The following is a 16,727-nucleotide window of genomic DNA, read 5'->3' as shown; positions in this document are numbered from 1 at the left end:
CCTTCGTGCGCTTTCCCACGGGTTCTACAGAGCAATCAACTGGAACTTGCAGTTGCCGAACGCTCGCTCGGGGTCAGCGTTGATGCGCATGGCAGAGGCAAGTAAGCGATGTCTTGCCCGAACGGGGCAAATCATACTTACCTGGCAGGGGAGACACCATGATCACGAAGGCGGTTCACCCAGGACGAGGCTCGGCCATTGCACTCAGGTTGGGTTGACTTTTGCGAATTCCCCAAATGTGGGAATCTCGACTGCATAATTTCTGGTAGTGGGGGACTGCGTTCGCGCTCTCCCCTTATCATGTATCAAAAGAAGAGAGATTTTGTATTGTGTCCGTATTTCGAACCTTGTTGGCGTCAGATCTGCAGATTCCGCAAGAGACGAGCACCAAATCGAGTGATCGATTACTTCCTAATACCATGTTTTTTTTTAATACGGTTGTTTGCTGTTCCGTCGTTCCCAAACACACATACATGTATGTATGTATGCATGTAGGTATATTTATATATATAATTATTTAGATATTCATTTATTCGTTTGCTGGTTTTATGTTTGATTCATTTGTTTAATTGTTTTTTCGTTCATATTTTGGACGCCTCATCAGACGAGTATAGAACGCATCTTCGACGGAGATTCTGCCAGACCACGCTGACCTTCATTTCTGTGAAACGTGTGCGTGCTCGTCCGTTCCTTCATCCGTTCAGGTCTTCATAAATAGCCCATTTAATTATTTCTTCTTTCGTTAATCGGTTAATTTATTCTATTGTTTAAACAATACATTTGATTGTCAGTCCGTTCCTTCATTCGTTCAGGTCTTCATAAATAGCCCATTTAATTATTTCTTCTTTCGTTAATCGGTTAATTGATTCTGTTGTTTAAACGATACATTTGATTTTCAGTCCGTTCCTTCATTCGTTCAGGTCTTCAAAAATAGCCCATTTAATTATTTCTTCTTTCGTTAATTGGTTAATTGATTCTGTTGTTTAAACGATACATTTGATTGTGTGTTCGTACGATCACACGCTGACCTTTGAGGCGCATGTGCACCGCAAGCCCAATAGTCGGTGCCGCCCCACGCTCTGCCTTTTGCCACCCATTGTGGGCATCGCTTCTCGGCCTTTTGGCTAAGATCAAGTGTAGTATCTGTTCTTATCAGTTTAATATCTGATACGTCCCCTATCTGGGGACCATATATTAAATGGCATTTTTGAAACGCGGAGCTGGAAGCGGGGCTTGCTCCGCCCACTCCACGCATCGACTGGTATTGCAGTGTCTCCAGGAACGGTGCATTCCCCTTTCGGGGATAGCAGCTTGTGTTGAAAGGTAGTGATGAGAAGACGCAAAGTTTTATTTCTGACGTGACTGTCTTATACAGAAAAATACTTTGGCAAGTACTCACTCACTCACTCACTCAGTCACTCACTCGGTCACTCACTCACTCGGTCACTCACTCACTCGGTCACTCACTCACTCACTCACTCACTCACTCAGTCACTCACTCACTCACTCACTCAGTCACTCAGTCACTCAACTCACTCACTCACTCACTCACTCACTCACTCACTCACTCACTCACTCACTCACTCACTCACTCACTCACTCACTCACTCACTCTCTCACACTCTCACTCTCACTCTCTCACAGTCTCACGCACGCACTCACTAAAGCCCTAAATGTATGCGGATAGTTATGTGTTGAAGAACGTAGTTCCTATTAGAGACGCTTGCGCCTGGCTTAAATGCTGTTGTGTGATAGAGAGAGAACGGGGCTTCCTGTAGCTCAGTGGTAAGAGCATTGCGTTAACAGGTTTTGGGTACGATCCCTGGGAATTGCAAATACCTATGTAAATGTATAGGATAAAGCAATGTAAGTCGCTTTGGATAAAGGCGTCTGCCAAATGCTTAAATGCAAAAGGTGTCCAGCATCCAATTGAAACACTTTCAGCACATATGTGGACTGTTTGCGTTGAATTCTTAATGTATTTGTCTGTTCATGTGTATGTTTGCCTGTGGACCGTCGCCTTCGTGCGCTTTCCCACGGGTTCTACAGAGCAATCAACTGGAACTTGCAGTTGCCGAACGCTCGCTCGGGGTCAGCGTTGATGCTCATGGCAGAGGCAAGTAAGCGATGTCTTGCCCGAACGGGGCAAATCATACTTACCTGGCAGGGGAGACACCATGATCACGAAGGCGGTTCACCCAGGACGAGGCTCGGCCATTGCACTCAGGTTGGGTTGACTTTTGCGAATTCCCCAAATGTGGGAATCTCGACTGCATAATTTCTGGTAGTGGGGGACTGCGTTCGCGCTCTCCCCTTATCATGTATCAAAAGAAGAGAGATTTTGTATTGTGTCCGTATTTCGAACCTTGTTGGCGTCAGATCTGCAGATTCCGCAAGAGACGAGCACCAAATCGAGTGATCGATTACTTCCTAATACCATGTTTTTTTTAATACGGTTGTTTGCTGTTCCGTCGTTCCCAAACACACATACATGTATGTATGTATGCAAGTACGTATATTTATATATATAATTATTTAGATATTCATTTATTCGTTTGCTGGTTTTATGTTTGATTCATTTGTTTAATTGTTTTTTTCGTTCATATTTTGGACGTCTCATCAGACGAGTATAGAACGCATCTTCGACGGAGATTCTGCCAGACCACGCTGACCTTCATTTCTGTGAAACGTGTGCGTGCTCGTCCGTTCCTTCATCCGTTCAGGTCTTCATAAATAGCCCATTTAATTATTTCTTCTTTCGTTAATCGGTTAATTTATTCTATTGTTTAAACAATACATTTGATTGTCAGTCCGTTCCTTCATTCGTTTCAGGTCTTCATAAATAGCCCATTTAATTATTTCTTCTTTCGTTAATCGGTTAATTGATTCTGTTGTTTAAACGATACATTTGATTTTCAGTCCGTTCCTTCATTCGTTCAGGTCTTCAAAAATAGCCCATTTAATTATTTCTTCTTTCGTTAATTGGTTAATTGATTCTGTTGTTTAAACGATACATTTGATTGTGTGTTCGTACGATCACACGCTGACCTTTGAGGCGCATGTGCACCGCAAGCCCAATAGTCGGTGCCGCCCCACGCTCTGCCTTTTGCCACCCATTGTGGGCATCGCTTCTCGGCCTTTTGGCTAAGATCAAGTGTAGTATCTGTTCTTATCAGTTTAATATCTGATACGTCCCCTATCTGGGGACCATATATTAAATGGATTTTTGAAACGCGGAGCTGGAAGCGGGGCTTGCTCCGCCCACTCCACGCATCGACCTGGTATTGCAGTGTCTCCAGGAACGGTGCATTCCCCTTTCGGGGATAGCAGCTTGTGTTGAAAGGTAGTGATGAGAAGACGCAAAGTTTTATTTCTCACGTGACTGTCTTATACAGAAAAATACTTTGGCAAGTACTCACTCACTCACTCACTCAGTCACTCACTCGGTCACTCACTCACTCGGTCACTCACTCACTCGGTCACTCACTCACTCACTCACTCACTCACTCAGTCACTCACTCACTCACTCACTCAGTCACTCACTCACTCACTCACTCACTCACTCACTCACTCTCTCACACTCTCACTCTCACTCTCTCACAGTCTCACGCACGCACTCACTAAAGCCCTAAATGTATGCGGATAGTTATGTGTTGAAGAACGTAGTTCCTATTAGAGACGCTTGCGCCTGGCTTAAATGCTGTTGTGTGATAGAGAGAGAACGGGGCTTCCTGTAGCTCAGTGGTAAGAGCATTGCGTTAACAGGTTTTGGGTACGATCCCTGGGAATTGCAAATACCTATGTAAATGTATAGGATAAAGCAATGTAAGTCGCTTTGGATAAAGGCGTCTGCCAAATGCTTAAATGCAAAAGGTGTCCAGCATCCAATTGAAACACTTTCAGCACATATGTGGACTGTTTGCGTTGAATTCTTAATGTATTTGTCTGTTCATGTGTATGTTTGCCTGTGGACCGTCGCCTTCGTGCGCTTTCCCACGGGTTCTACAGAGCAATCAACTGGAACTTGCAGTTGCCGAACGCTCGCTCGGGGTCAGCGTTGATGCGCATGGCAGAGGCAAGTAAGCGATGTCTTGCCCGAACGGGGCAAATCATACTTACCTGGCAGGGGAGACACCATGATCACGAAGGCGGTTCACCCAGGACGAGGCTCGGCCATTGCACTCAGGTTGGGTTGACTTTTGCGAATTCCCCAAATGTGGGAATCTCGACTGCATAATTTCTGGTAGTGGGGGACTGCGTTCGCGCTCTCCCCTTATCATGTATCAAAAGAAGAGAGATTTTGTATTGTGTCCGTATTTCGAACCTTGTTGGCGTCAGATCTGCAGATTCCGCAAGAGACGAGCACCAAATCGAGTGATCGATTACTTCCTAATACCATGTTTTTTTTTAATACGGTTGTTTGCTGTTCCGTCGTTCCCAAACACACATACATGTATGTATGTATGCATGTAGGTATATTTATATATATAATTATTTAGATATTCATTTATTCGTTTGCTGGTTTTATGTTTGATTCATTTGTTTAATTGTTTTTTCGTTCATATTTTGGACGCCTCATCAGACGAGTATAGAACGCATCTTCGACGGAGATTCTGCCAGACCACGCTGACCTTCATTTCTGTGAAACGTGTGCGTGCTCGTCCGTTCCTTCATCCGTTCAGGTCTTCATAAATAGCCCATTTAATTATTTCTTCTTTCGTTAATCGGTTAATTTATTCTATTGTTTAAACAATACATTTGATTGTCAGTCCGTTCCTTCATTCGTTCAGGTCTTCATAAATAGCCCATTTAATTATTTCTTCTTTCGTTAATCGGTTAATTGATTCTGTTGTTTAAACGATACATTTGATTTTCAGTCCGTTCCTTCATTCGTTCAGGTCTTCAAAAATAGCCCATTTAATTATTTCTTCTTTCGTTAATTGGTTAATTGATTCTGTTGTTTAAACGATACATTTGATTGTGTGTTCGTACGATCACACGCTGACCTTTGAGGCGCATGTGCACCGCAAGCCCAATAGTCGGTGCCGCCCCACGCTCTGCCTTTTGCCACCCATTGTGGGCATCGCTTCTCGGCCTTTTGGCTAAGATCAAGTGTAGTATCTGTTCTTATCAGTTTAATATCTGATACGTCCCCTATCTGGGGACCATATATTAAATGGATTTTTGAAACGCGGAGCTGGAAGCGGGGCTTGCTCCGCCCACTCCACGCATCGACCTGGTATTGCAGTGTCTCCAGGAACGGTGCATTCCCCTTTCGGGGATAGCAGCTTGTGTTGAAAGGTAGTGATGAGAAGACGCAAAGTTTTATTTCTCACGTGACTGTCTTATACAGAAAAATACTTTGGCAAGTACTCACTCACTCACTCACTCAGTCACTCACTCGGTCACTCACTCACTCGGTCACTCACTCACTCGGTCACTCACTCACTCACTCACTCACTCACTCAGTCACTCACTCACTCACTCACTCACTCACTCACTCACTCACTCACTCACTCACTCACTCACTCAGTCACTCACTCACTCACTCACTCACTCACTCACTCACTCACTCACTCTCTCACACTCTCACTCTCACTCTCTCACAGTCTCACGCACGCACTCACTAAAGCCCTAAATGTATGCGGATAGTTATGTGTTGAAGAACGTAGTTCCTATTAGAGACGCTTGCGCCTGGCTTAAATGCTGTTGTGTGATAGAGAGAGAACGGGGCTTCCTGTAGCTCAGTGGTAAGAGCATTGCGTTAACAGGTTTTGGGTACGATCCCTGGGAATTGCAAATACCTATGTAAATGTATAGGATAAAGCAATGTAAGTCGCTTTGGATAAAGGCGTCTGCCAAATGCTTAAATGCAAAAGGTGTCCAGCATCCAATTGAAACACTTTCAGCACATATGTGGACTGTTTGCGTTGAATTCTTAATGTATTTGTCTGTTCATGTGTATGTTTGCCTGTGGACCGTCGCCTTCGTGCGCTTTCCCACGGGTTCTACAGAGCAATCAACTGGAACTTGCAGTTGCCGAACGCTCGCTCGGGGTCAGCGTTGATGCGCATGGCAGAGGCAAGTAAGCGATGTCTTGCCCGAACGGGGCAAATCATACTTACCTGGCAGGGGAGACACCATGATCACGAAGGCGGTTCACCCAGGACGAGGCTCGGCCATTGCACTCAGGTTGGGTTGACTTTTGCGAATTCCCCAAATGTGGGAATCTCGACTGCATAATTTCTGGTAGTGGGGGACTGCGTTCGCGCTCTCCCCTTATCATGTATCAAAAGAAGAGAGATTTTGTATTGTGTCCGTATTTCGAACCTTGTTGGCGTCAGATCTGCAGATTCCGCAAGAGACGAGCACCAAATCGAGTGATCGATTACTTCCTAATACCATGTTTTTTTTTAATACGGTTGTTTGCTGTTCCGTCGTTCCCAAACACACATACATGTATGTATGTATGCATGTAGGTATATTTATATATATAATTATTTAGATATTCATTTATTCGTTTGCTGGTTTTATGTTTGATTCATTTGTTTAATTGTTTTTTCGTTCATATTTTGGACGCCTCATCAGACGAGTATAGAACGCATCTTCGACGGAGATTCTGCCAGACCACGCTGACCTTCATTTCTGTGAAACGTGTGCGTGCTCGTCCGTTCCTTCATCCGTTCAGGTCTTCATAAATAGCCCATTTAATTATTTCTTCTTTCGTTAATCGGTTAATTTATTCTATTGTTTAAACAATACATTTGATTGTCAGTCCGTTCCTTCATTCGTTCAGGTCTTCATAAATAGCCCATTTAATTATTTCTTCTTTCGTTAATCGGTTAATTGATTCTGTTGTTTAAACGATACATTTGATTTTCAGTCCGTTCCTTCATTCGTTCAGGTCTTCAAAAATAGCCCATTTAATTATTTCTTCTTTCGTTAATTGGTTAATTGATTCTGTTGTTTAAACGATACATTTGATTGTGTGTTCGTACGATCACACGCTGACCTTTGAGGCGCATGTGCACCGCAAGCCCAATAGTCGGTGCCGCCCCACGCTCTGCCTTTTGCCACCCATTGTGGGCATCGCTTCTCGGCCTTTTGGCTAAGATCAAGTGTAGTATCTGTTCTTATCAGTTTAATATCTGATACGTCCCCTATCTGGGGACCATATATTAAATGGATTTTTGAAACGCGGAGCTGGAAGCGGGGCTTGCTCCGCCCACTCCACGCATCGACCTGGTATTGCAGTGTCTCCAGGAACGGTGCATTCCCCTTTCGGGGATAGCAGCTTGTGTTGAAAGGTAGTGATGAGAAGACGCAAAGTTTTATTTCTCACGTGACTGTCTTATACAGAAAAATACTTTGGCAAGTACTCACTCACTCACTCACTCAGTCACTCACTCGGTCACTCACTCACTCGGTCACTCACTCACTCGGTCACTCACTCACTCACTCAGTCACTCACTCACTCACTCACTCACTCACTCACTCACTCACTCACTCAGTCACTCAGTCACTCACTCACTCACTCACTCACTCACTCACTCACTCACTCACTCACTCACTCACTCACTCTCTCACACTCTCACTCTCACTCTCTCACAGTCTCACGCACGCACTCACTAAAGCCCTAAATGTATGCGGATAGTTATGTGTTGAAGAACGTAGTTCCTATTAGAGACGCTTGCGCCTGGCTTAAATGCTGTTGTGTGATAGAGAGAGAACGGGGCTTCCTGTAGCTCAGTGGTAAGAGCATTGCGTTAACAGGTTTTGGGTACGATCCCTGGGAATTGCAAATACCTATGTAAATGTATAGGATAAAGCAATGTAAGTCGCTTTGGATAAAGGCGTCTGCCAAATGCTTAAATGCAAAAGGTGTCCAGCATCCAATTGAAACACTTTCAGCACATATGTGGACTGTTTGCGTTGAATTCTTAATGTATTTGTCTGTTCATGTGTATGTTTGCCTGTGGACCGTCGCCTTCGTGCGCTTTCCCACGGGTTCTACAGAGCAATCAACTGGAACTTGCAGTTGCCGAACGCTCGCTCGGGGTCAGCGTTGATGCGCATGGCAGAGGCAAGTAAGCGATGTCTTGCCCGAACGGGGCAAATCATACCTACCTGGCAGGGGAGACACCATGATCACGAAGGCGGTTCACCCAGGACGAGGCTCGGCCATTGCACTCAGGTTGGGTTGACTTTTGCGAATTCCCCAAATGTGGGAATCTCGACTGCATAATTTCTGGTAGTGGGGGACTGCGTTCGCGCTCTCCCCTTATCATGTATCAAAAGAAGAGAGATTTTGTATTGTGTCCGTATTTCGAACCTTGTTGGCGTCAGATCTGCAGATTCCGCAAGAGACGAGCACCAAATCGAGTGATCGATTACTTCCTAATACCATGTTTTTTTTTAATACGGTTGTTTGCTGTTCCGTCGTTCCCAAACACACATACATGTATGTATGTATGCATGTAGGTATATTTATATATATAATTATTTAGATATTCATTTATTCGTTTGCTGGTTTTATGTTTGATTCATTTGTTTAATTGTTTTTTCGTTCATATTTTGGACGCCTCATCAGACGAGTATAGAACGCATCTTCGACGGAGATTCTGCCAGACCACGCTGACCTTCATTTCTGTGAAACGTGTGCGTGCTCGTCCGTTCCTTCATCCGTTCAGGTCTTCATAAATAGCCCATTTAATTATTTCTTCTTTCGTTAATCGGTTAATTTATTCTATTGTTTAAACAATACATTTGATTGTCAGTCCGTTCCTTCATTCGTTCAGGTCTTCATAAATAGCCCATTTAATTATTTCTTCTTTCGTTAATCGGTTAATTGATTCTGTTGTTTAAACGATACATTTGATTTTCAGTCCGTTCCTTCATTCGTTCAGGTCTTCAAAAATAGCCCATTTAATTATTTCTTCTTTCGTTAATTGGTTAATTGATTCTGTTGTTTAAACGATACATTTGATTGTGTGTTCGTACGATCACACGCTGACCTTTGAGGCGCATGTGCACCGCAAGCCCAATAGTCGGTGCCGCCCCACGCTCTGCCTTTTGCCACCCATTGTGGGCATCGCTTCTCGGCCTTTTGGCTAAGATCAAGTGTAGTATCTGTTCTTATCAGTTTAATATCTGATACGTCCCCTATCTGGGGACCATATATTAAATGGATTTTTGAAACGCGGAGCTGGAAGCGGGGCTTGCTCCGCCCACTCCACGCATCGACCTGGTATTGCAGTGTCTCCAGGAACGGTGCATTCCCCTTTCGGGGATAGCAGCTTGTGTTGAAAGGTAGTGATGAGAAGACGCAAAGTTTTATTTCTCACGTGACTGTCTTATACAGAAAAATACTTTGGCAAGTACTCACTCACTCACTCACTCAGTCACTCACTCGGTCACTCACTCACTCGGTCACTCACTCACTCGGTCACTCACTCACTCACTCAGTCACTCACTCACTCAGTCACTCACTCACTCACTCACTCACTCACTCAGTCACTCAGTCACTCACTCACTCTGCTAGCGGGTGGGGTCCAGATGGACTACAAGCTCGCCGTCTACGGGGTGGGCCGGAGCTTGAGAGCCTTGTCATCACAGCAATTCGTCTCGCTCTGGCTCACCCTGAACATCATAAAGGAAGTCCTCTGGACCACCAGAAACCTGCTGGTAGGGAAACAGGTTACGGTGCCCCTCCACGTCTGCGAGCAGATGGTAACATCTAGGCTGCAGGGGTGCCGGGCTTTGTCATTCGGAGGAGGGGGCTGGGGTGACGCTTAGGGTCCCGGCCTTGCCCCCGCACCTGGTCGCCCGTAGATGCACCCTCACCAATCTGGCTACGGGAACAGCGGGCCAGCGGGCCGGAGGGAGAGGATTTCCGCTCAGCGTCAGAAGCAGAAGGAATTTGGCTTGTTCTGCAGAGCGGGGTGATGGCCATGTTGTCAGGGACTCATCCCGGTTCTGGACAACGGATGACGGGAGACAGTGGTTTTTTAAGATTGTAGATTTTATTGGGCACTTCCTTGGCTGTATAGCTTTTTAAACATCTTATGGGAGTGTTTTTAAATGTATTTTATTGATATTATCTCTAATTTTGCTTTCTTCACGACACTATATTTTAATGTTATTTATGTGAAAATGTGATTTTATGTGAATGTAGAGATATTTGTTGAAAAAGATGTCAATAAAACTTTTCGAAAGAAAGAAAAAATCTGTTCTTATCAGTTTAATATCTGATACGTCCCCTATCTGGGGACCATATATTAAATGGATTTTTGAAACGCGGAGCTGGAAGCGGGGCTTGCTCCGCCCACTCCACGCATCGACCTGGTATTGCAGTGTCTCCAGGAACGGTGCATTCCCCTTTCGGGGATAGCAGCTTGTGTTGAAAGGTAGTGATGAGAAGACGCAAAGTTTTATTTCTCACGTGACTGTCTTATACAGAAAAATACTTTGGCAAGTACTCACTCACTCACTCAGTCACTCACTCGGTCACTCACTCACTCGGTCACTCACTCGGTCACTCACTCACTCACTCACTCACTCAGTCACTCACTCAGTCACTCACTCACTCACTCACTCACTCACTCACTCACTCACTCACTCAGTCACTCAGTCACTCACTCACTCACTCACTCACTCACTCACTCACTCACTCTCTCACACTCTCACTCTCACTCTCTCACAGTCTCACGCACGCACTCACTAAAGCCCTAAATGTATGCGGATAGTTATGTGTTGAAGAACGTAGTTCCTATTAGAGACGCTTGCGCCTGGCTTAAATGCTGTTGTGTGATAGAGAGAGAACGGGGCTTCCTGTAGCTCAGTGGTAAGAGCATTGCGTTAACAGGTTTTGGGTACGATCCCTGGGAATTGCAAATACCTATGTAAATGTATAGGATAAAGCAATGTAAGTCGCTTTGGATAAAGGCGTCTGCCAAATGCTTAAATGCAAAAGGTGTCCAGCATCCAATTGAAACACTTTCAGCACATATGTGGACTGTTTGCGTTGAATTCTTAATGTATTTGTCTGTTCATGTGTATGTTTGCCTGTGGACCGTCGCCTTCGTGCGCTTTCCCACGGGTTCTACAGAGCAATCAACTGGAACTTGCAGTTGCCGAACGCTCGCTCGGGGTCAGTGTTGATGCGCATGGCAGAGGCAAGTAAGCGATGTCTTGCCCGAACGGGGCAAATCATACTTACCTGGCAGGGGAGACACCATGATCACGAAGGCGGTTCACCCAGGACGAGGCTCGGCCATTGCACTCAGGTTGGGTTGACTTTTGCGAATTCCCCAAATGTGGGAATCTCGACTGCATAATTTCTGGTAGTGGGGGACTGCGTTCGCGCTCTCCCCTTATCATGTATCAAAAGAAGAGAGATTTTGTATTGTGTCCGTATTTCGAACCTTGTTGGCGTCAGATCTGCAGATTCCGCAAGAGACGAGCACCAAATCGAGTGATCGATTACTTCCTAATACCATGTTTTTTTTTAATACGGTTGTTTGCTGTTCCGTCGTTCCCAAACACACATACATGTATGTATGTATGCATGTAGGTATATTTATATATATAATTATTTAGATATTCATTTATTCGTTTGCTGGTTTTATGTTTGATTCATTTGTTTAATTGTTTTTTCGTTCATATTTTGGACGCCTCATCAGACGAGTATAGAACGCATCTTCGACGGAGATTCTGCCAGACCACGCTGACCTTCATTTCTGTGAAACGTGTGCGTGCTCGTCCGTTCCTTCATCCGTTCAGGTCTTCATAAATAGCCCATTTAATTATTTCTTCTTTCGTTAATCGGTTAATTTATTCTATTGTTTAAACAATACATTTGATTGTCAGTCCGTTCCTTCATTCGTTCAGGTCTTCATAAATAGCCCATTTAATTATTTCTTCTTTCGTTAATCGGTTAATTGATTCTGTTGTTTAAACGATACATTTGATTTTCAGTCCGTTCCTTCATTCGTTCAGGTCTTCAAAAATAGCCCATTTAATTATTTCTTCTTTCGTTAATTGGTTAATTGATTCTGTTGTTTAAACGATACATTTGATTGTGTGTTCGTACGATCACACGCTGACCTTTGAGGCGCATGTGCACCGCAAGCCCAATAGTCGGTGCCGCCCCACGCTCTGCCTTTTGCCACCCATTGTGGGCATCGCTTCTCGGCCTTTTGGCTAAGATCAAGTGTAGTATCTGTTCTTATCAGTTTAATATCTGATACGTCCCCTATCTGGGGACCATATATTAAATGGATTTTTGAAACGCGGAGCTGGAAGCGGGGCTTGCTCCGCCCACTCCACGCATCGACCTGGTATTGCAGTGTCTCCAGGAACGGTGCATTCCCCTTTCGGGGATAGCAGCTTGTGTTGAAAGGTAGTGATGAGAAGACGCAAAGTTTTATTTCTCACGTGACTGTCTTATACAGAAAAATACTTTGGCAAGTACTCACTCACTCACTCACTCAGTCACTCACTCGGTCACTCACTCACTCGGTCACTCACTCACTCGGTCACTCACTCACTCACTCACTCACTCAGTCACTCACTCACTCACTCACTCACTCACTCACTCACTCACTCACTCAGTCACTCAGTCACTCAGTCACTCACTCACTCACTCACTCACTCACTCACTCACTCTCTCACACTCGCACTCTCACTCTCTCACAGTCTCACGCACGCACTCACTAAAGCCCTAAATGTATGCGGATAGTTATGTGTTGAAGAACGTAGTTCCTATTAGAGACGCTTGCGCCTGGCTTAAATGCTGTTGTGTGATAGAGAGAGAACGGGGCTTCCTGTAGCTCAGTGGTAAGAGCATTGCGTTAACAGGTTTTGGGTACGATCCCTGGGAATTGCAAATACCTATGTAAATGTATAGGATAAAGCAATGTAAGTCGCTTTGGATAAAGGCGTCTGCCAAATGCTTAAATGCAAAAGGTGTCCAGCATCCAATTGAAACACTTTCAGCACATATGTGGACTGTTTGCGTTGAATTCTTAATGTATTTGTCTGTTCATGTGTATGTTTGCCTGTGGACCGTCGCCTTCGTGCGCTTTCCCACGGGTTCTACAGAGCAATCAACTGGAACTTGCAGTTGCCGAACGCTCGCTCGGGGTCAGCGTTGATGCGCATGGCAGAGGCAAGTAAGCGATGTCTTGCCCGAACGGGGCAAATCATACTTACCTGGCAGGGGAGACACCATGATCACGAAGGCGGTTCACCCAGGACGAGGCTCGGCCATTGCACTCAGGTTGGGTTGACTTTTGCGAATTCCCCAAATGTGGGAATCTCGACTGCATAATTTCTGGTAGTGGGGGACTGCGTTCGCGCTCTCCCCTTATCATGTATCAAAAGAAGAGAGATTTTGTATTGTGTCCGTATTTCGAACCTTGTTGGCGTCAGATCTGCAGATTCCGCAAGAGACGAGCACCAAATCGAGTGATCGATTACTTCCTAATACCATGTTTTTTTTTAATACGGTTGTTTGCTGTTCCGTCGTTCCCAAACACACATACATGTATGTATGTATGCATGTAGGTATATTTATATATATAATTATTTAGATATTCATTTATTCGTTTGCTGGTTTTATGTTTGATTCATTTGTTTAATTGTTTTTTCGTTCATATTTTGGACGCCTCATCAGACGAGTATAGAACGCATCTTCGACGGAGATTCTGCCAGACCACGCTGACCTTCATTTCTGTGAAACGTGTGCGTGCTCGTCCGTTCCTTCATCCGTTCAGGTCTTCATAAATAGCCCATTTAATTATTTCTTCTTTCGTTAATCGGTTAATTTATTCTATTGTTTAAACAATACATTTGATTGTCAGTCCGTTCCTTCATTCGTTCAGGTCTTCATAAATAGCCCATTTAATTATTTCTTCTTTCGTTAATCGGTTAATTGATTCTGTTGTTTAAACGATACATTTGATTTTCAGTCCGTTCCTTCATTCGTTCAGGTCTTCAAAAATAGCCCATTTAATTATTTCTTCTTTCGTTAATTGGTTAATTGATTCTGTTGTTTAAACGATACATTTGATTGTGTGTTCGTACGATCACACGCTGACCTTTGAGGCGCATGTGCACCGCAAGCCCAATAGTCGGTGCCGCCCCACGCTCTGCCTTTTGCCACCCATTGTGGGCATCGCTTCTCGGCCTTTTGGCTAAGATCAAGTGTAGTATCTGTTCTTATCAGTTTAATATCTGATACGTCCCCTATCTGGGGACCATATATTAAATGGATTTTTGAAACGCGGAGCTGGAAGCGGGGCTTGCTCCGCCCACTCCACGCATCGACCTGGTATTGCAGTGTCTCCAGGAACGGTGCATTCCCCTTTCGGGGATAGCAGCTTGTGTTGAAAGGTAGTGATGAGAAGACGCAAAGTTTTATTTCTCACGTGACTGTCTTATACAGAAAAATACTTTGGCAAGTACTCACTCACTCACTCACTCAGTCACTCACTCGGTCACTCACTCACTCGGTCACTCACTCACTCGGTCACTCACTCACTCACTCAGTCACTCACTCACTCACTCACTCATTCACTCACTCACTCAGTCACTCAGTCACTCACTCACTCACTCACTCACTCACTCACTCACTCACTCACTCACTCACTCACTCACTCACTCACTCACTCACTCACTCACTCACTCACTCACTCACTCACTCACTCACTCTCACTCTCTCACAGTCTCACGCACGCACTCACTAAAGCCCTAAATGTATGCGGATAGTTATGTGTTGAAGAACGTAGTTCCTATTAGAGACGCTTGCGCCTGGCTTAAATGCTGTTGTGTGATAGAGAGAGAACGGGGCTTCCTGTAGCTCAGTGGTAAGAGCATTGCGTTAACAGGTTTTGGGTACGATCCCTGGGAATTGCAAATACCTATGTAAATGTATAGGATAAAGCAATGTAAGTCGCTTTGGATAAAGGCGTCTGCCAAATGCTTAAATGCAAAAGGTGTCCAGCATCCAATTGAAACACTTTCAGCACATATGTGGACTGTTTGCGTTGAATTCTTAATGTATTTGTCTGTTCATGTGTATGTTTGCCTGTGGACCGTCGCCTTCGTGCGCTTTCCCACGGGTTCTACAGAGCAATCAACTGGAACTTGCAGTTGCCGAACGCTCGCTCGGGGTCAGCGTTGATGCGCATGGCAGAGGCAAGTAAGCGATGTCTTGCCCGAACGGGGCAAATCATACTTACCTGGCAGGGGAGACACCATGATCACGAAGGCGGTTCACCCAGGACGAGGCTCGGCCATTGCACTCAGGTTGGGTTGACTTTTGCGAATTCCCCAAATGTGGGAATCTCGACTGCATAATTTCTGGTAGTGGGGGACTGCGTTCGCGCTCTCCCCTTATCATGTATCAAAAGAAGAGAGATTTTGTATTGTGTCCGTATTTCGAACCTTGTTGGCGTCAGATCTGCAGATTCCGCAAGAGACGAGCACCAAATCGAGTGATCGATTACTTCCTAATACCATGTTTTTTTTTAATACGGTTGTTTGCTGTTCCGTCGTTCCCAAACACACATACATGTATGTATGTATGCATGTAGGTATATTTATATATATAATTATTTAGATATTCATTTATTCGTTTGCTGGTTTTATGTTTGATTCATTTGTTTAATTGTTTTTTCGTTCATATTTTGGACGCCTCATCAGACGAGTATAGAACGCATCTTCGACGGAGATTCTGCCAGACCACGCTGACCTTCATTTCTGTGAAACGTGTGCGTGCTCGTCCGTTCCTTCATCCGTTCAGGTCTTCATAAATAGCCCATTTAATTATTTCTTCTTTCGTTAATCGGTTAATTTATTCTATTGTTTAAACAATACATTTGATTGTCAGTCCGTTCCTTCATTCGTTCAGGTCTTCATAAATAGCCCATTTAATTATTTCTTCTTTCGTTAATCGGTTAATTGATTCTGTTGTTTAAACGATACATTTGATTTTCAGTCCGTTCCTTCATTCGTTCAGGTCTTCAAAAATAGCCCATTTAATTATTTCTTCTTTCGTTAATTGGTTAATTGATTCTGTTGTTTAAACGATACATTTGATTGTGTGTTCGTACGATCACACGCTGACCATTGAGGCGCATGTGCACCGCAAGCCCAATAGTCGGTGCCGCCCCACGCTCTGCCTTTTGCCACCCATTGTGGGCATCGCTTCTCGGCCTTTTGGCTAAGATCAAGTGTAGTATCTGTTCTTATCAGTTTAATATCTGATACGTCCCCTATCTGGGGACCATATATTAAATGGATTTTTGAAACGCGGAGCTGGAAGCGGGGCTTGCTCCGCCCACTCCACGCATCGACCTGGTATTGCAGTGTCTCCAGGAACGGTGCATTCCCCTTTCGGGGATAGCAGCTTGTGTTGAAAGGTAGTGATGAGAAGACGCAAAGTTTTATTTCTCACGTGACTGTCTTATACAGAAAAATACTTTGGCAAGTACTCACTCACTCACTCACTCAGTCACTCACTCGGTCACTCACTCACTCGGTCACTCACTCACTCGGTCACTCACTCACTCGGTCACTCACTCACTCAGTCACTCACTCACTCACTCACTCACTCACTCACTCACTCACTCTCTCACACTCTCACTCTCTCACAGTCTCACGCACGCACTCACTAAAGCCCTAAATGTATGCGGATAGTTATGTGTTGAAGAACGTAGTTCCTA

At 44.5% G+C, this 16,727-nt stretch overlaps 16 non-coding genes and 1 pseudogene across 16 annotated transcripts; all 17 read left to right on the top strand.

Annotated features, from left to right (window-relative positions):
- The first annotated feature begins 133 nt into the window (after positions 1 to 133).
- LOC130412313 (U1 spliceosomal RNA) lies at positions 134 to 297 on the top strand. Its single transcript, XR_008905199.1, has one exon. It is a non-coding gene; the product is annotated as a U1 spliceosomal RNA (small nuclear RNA).
- An 807-nt stretch (positions 298 to 1,104) lies between these two features.
- On the top strand, positions 1,105 to 1,295 carry LOC130412478 (U2 spliceosomal RNA). The gene has a single exon (XR_008905358.1). It is a non-coding gene; the product is annotated as a U2 spliceosomal RNA (small nuclear RNA).
- Positions 1,296 to 2,152: 857 nt separating this feature from the next.
- Positions 2,153 to 2,316, top strand: LOC130412312 (U1 spliceosomal RNA). Its single transcript, XR_008905198.1, has one exon. It is a non-coding gene; the product is annotated as a U1 spliceosomal RNA (small nuclear RNA).
- Positions 2,317 to 3,124: 808 nt separating this feature from the next.
- Positions 3,125 to 3,315, top strand: LOC130412434 (U2 spliceosomal RNA). Its single transcript, XR_008905316.1, has one exon. It is a non-coding gene; the product is annotated as a U2 spliceosomal RNA (small nuclear RNA).
- A 796-nt stretch (positions 3,316 to 4,111) lies between these two features.
- LOC130412311 (U1 spliceosomal RNA) lies at positions 4,112 to 4,275 on the top strand. The gene has a single exon (XR_008905197.1). It is a non-coding gene; the product is annotated as a U1 spliceosomal RNA (small nuclear RNA).
- An 807-nt stretch (positions 4,276 to 5,082) lies between these two features.
- LOC130412432 (U2 spliceosomal RNA) lies at positions 5,083 to 5,273 on the top strand. The gene has a single exon (XR_008905314.1). It is a non-coding gene; the product is annotated as a U2 spliceosomal RNA (small nuclear RNA).
- Positions 5,274 to 6,117: 844 nt separating this feature from the next.
- On the top strand, positions 6,118 to 6,281 carry LOC130412310 (U1 spliceosomal RNA). The gene has a single exon (XR_008905196.1). It is a non-coding gene; the product is annotated as a U1 spliceosomal RNA (small nuclear RNA).
- Positions 6,282 to 7,088: 807 nt separating this feature from the next.
- LOC130412431 (U2 spliceosomal RNA) lies at positions 7,089 to 7,279 on the top strand. The gene has a single exon (XR_008905313.1). It is a non-coding gene; the product is annotated as a U2 spliceosomal RNA (small nuclear RNA).
- An 840-nt stretch (positions 7,280 to 8,119) lies between these two features.
- On the top strand, positions 8,120 to 8,283 carry LOC130412350 (U1 spliceosomal RNA). Its single transcript, XR_008905237.1, has one exon. It is a non-coding gene; the product is annotated as a U1 spliceosomal RNA (small nuclear RNA).
- Positions 8,284 to 9,090: 807 nt separating this feature from the next.
- LOC130412430 (U2 spliceosomal RNA) lies at positions 9,091 to 9,281 on the top strand. Its single transcript, XR_008905312.1, has one exon. It is a non-coding gene; the product is annotated as a U2 spliceosomal RNA (small nuclear RNA).
- Positions 9,282 to 10,200: 919 nt separating this feature from the next.
- LOC130412497 (U2 spliceosomal RNA) lies at positions 10,201 to 10,378 on the top strand (annotated as a pseudogene).
- An 832-nt stretch (positions 10,379 to 11,210) lies between these two features.
- On the top strand, positions 11,211 to 11,374 carry LOC130412309 (U1 spliceosomal RNA). The gene has a single exon (XR_008905195.1). It is a non-coding gene; the product is annotated as a U1 spliceosomal RNA (small nuclear RNA).
- An 807-nt stretch (positions 11,375 to 12,181) lies between these two features.
- On the top strand, positions 12,182 to 12,372 carry LOC130412429 (U2 spliceosomal RNA). The gene has a single exon (XR_008905311.1). It is a non-coding gene; the product is annotated as a U2 spliceosomal RNA (small nuclear RNA).
- An 832-nt stretch (positions 12,373 to 13,204) lies between these two features.
- On the top strand, positions 13,205 to 13,368 carry LOC130412308 (U1 spliceosomal RNA). Its single transcript, XR_008905194.1, has one exon. It is a non-coding gene; the product is annotated as a U1 spliceosomal RNA (small nuclear RNA).
- An 807-nt stretch (positions 13,369 to 14,175) lies between these two features.
- Positions 14,176 to 14,366, top strand: LOC130412428 (U2 spliceosomal RNA). Its single transcript, XR_008905310.1, has one exon. It is a non-coding gene; the product is annotated as a U2 spliceosomal RNA (small nuclear RNA).
- Positions 14,367 to 15,234: 868 nt separating this feature from the next.
- On the top strand, positions 15,235 to 15,398 carry LOC130412307 (U1 spliceosomal RNA). The gene has a single exon (XR_008905193.1). It is a non-coding gene; the product is annotated as a U1 spliceosomal RNA (small nuclear RNA).
- Positions 15,399 to 16,205: 807 nt separating this feature from the next.
- Positions 16,206 to 16,396, top strand: LOC130412427 (U2 spliceosomal RNA). The gene has a single exon (XR_008905309.1). It is a non-coding gene; the product is annotated as a U2 spliceosomal RNA (small nuclear RNA).
- The last annotated feature ends 331 nt before the right edge of the window (positions 16,397 to 16,727 follow it).

This window comes from Triplophysa dalaica, chromosome 22 (genome assembly GCF_015846415.1).
Source record: "Triplophysa dalaica isolate WHDGS20190420 chromosome 22, ASM1584641v1, whole genome shotgun sequence".
Lineage (NCBI taxonomy): Eukaryota > Metazoa > Chordata > Actinopteri > Cypriniformes > Nemacheilidae > Triplophysa > Triplophysa dalaica.
Note: the sequence above shows the minus strand (reverse complement) of the source record. Positions and strands in the feature narration are given on the sequence as shown.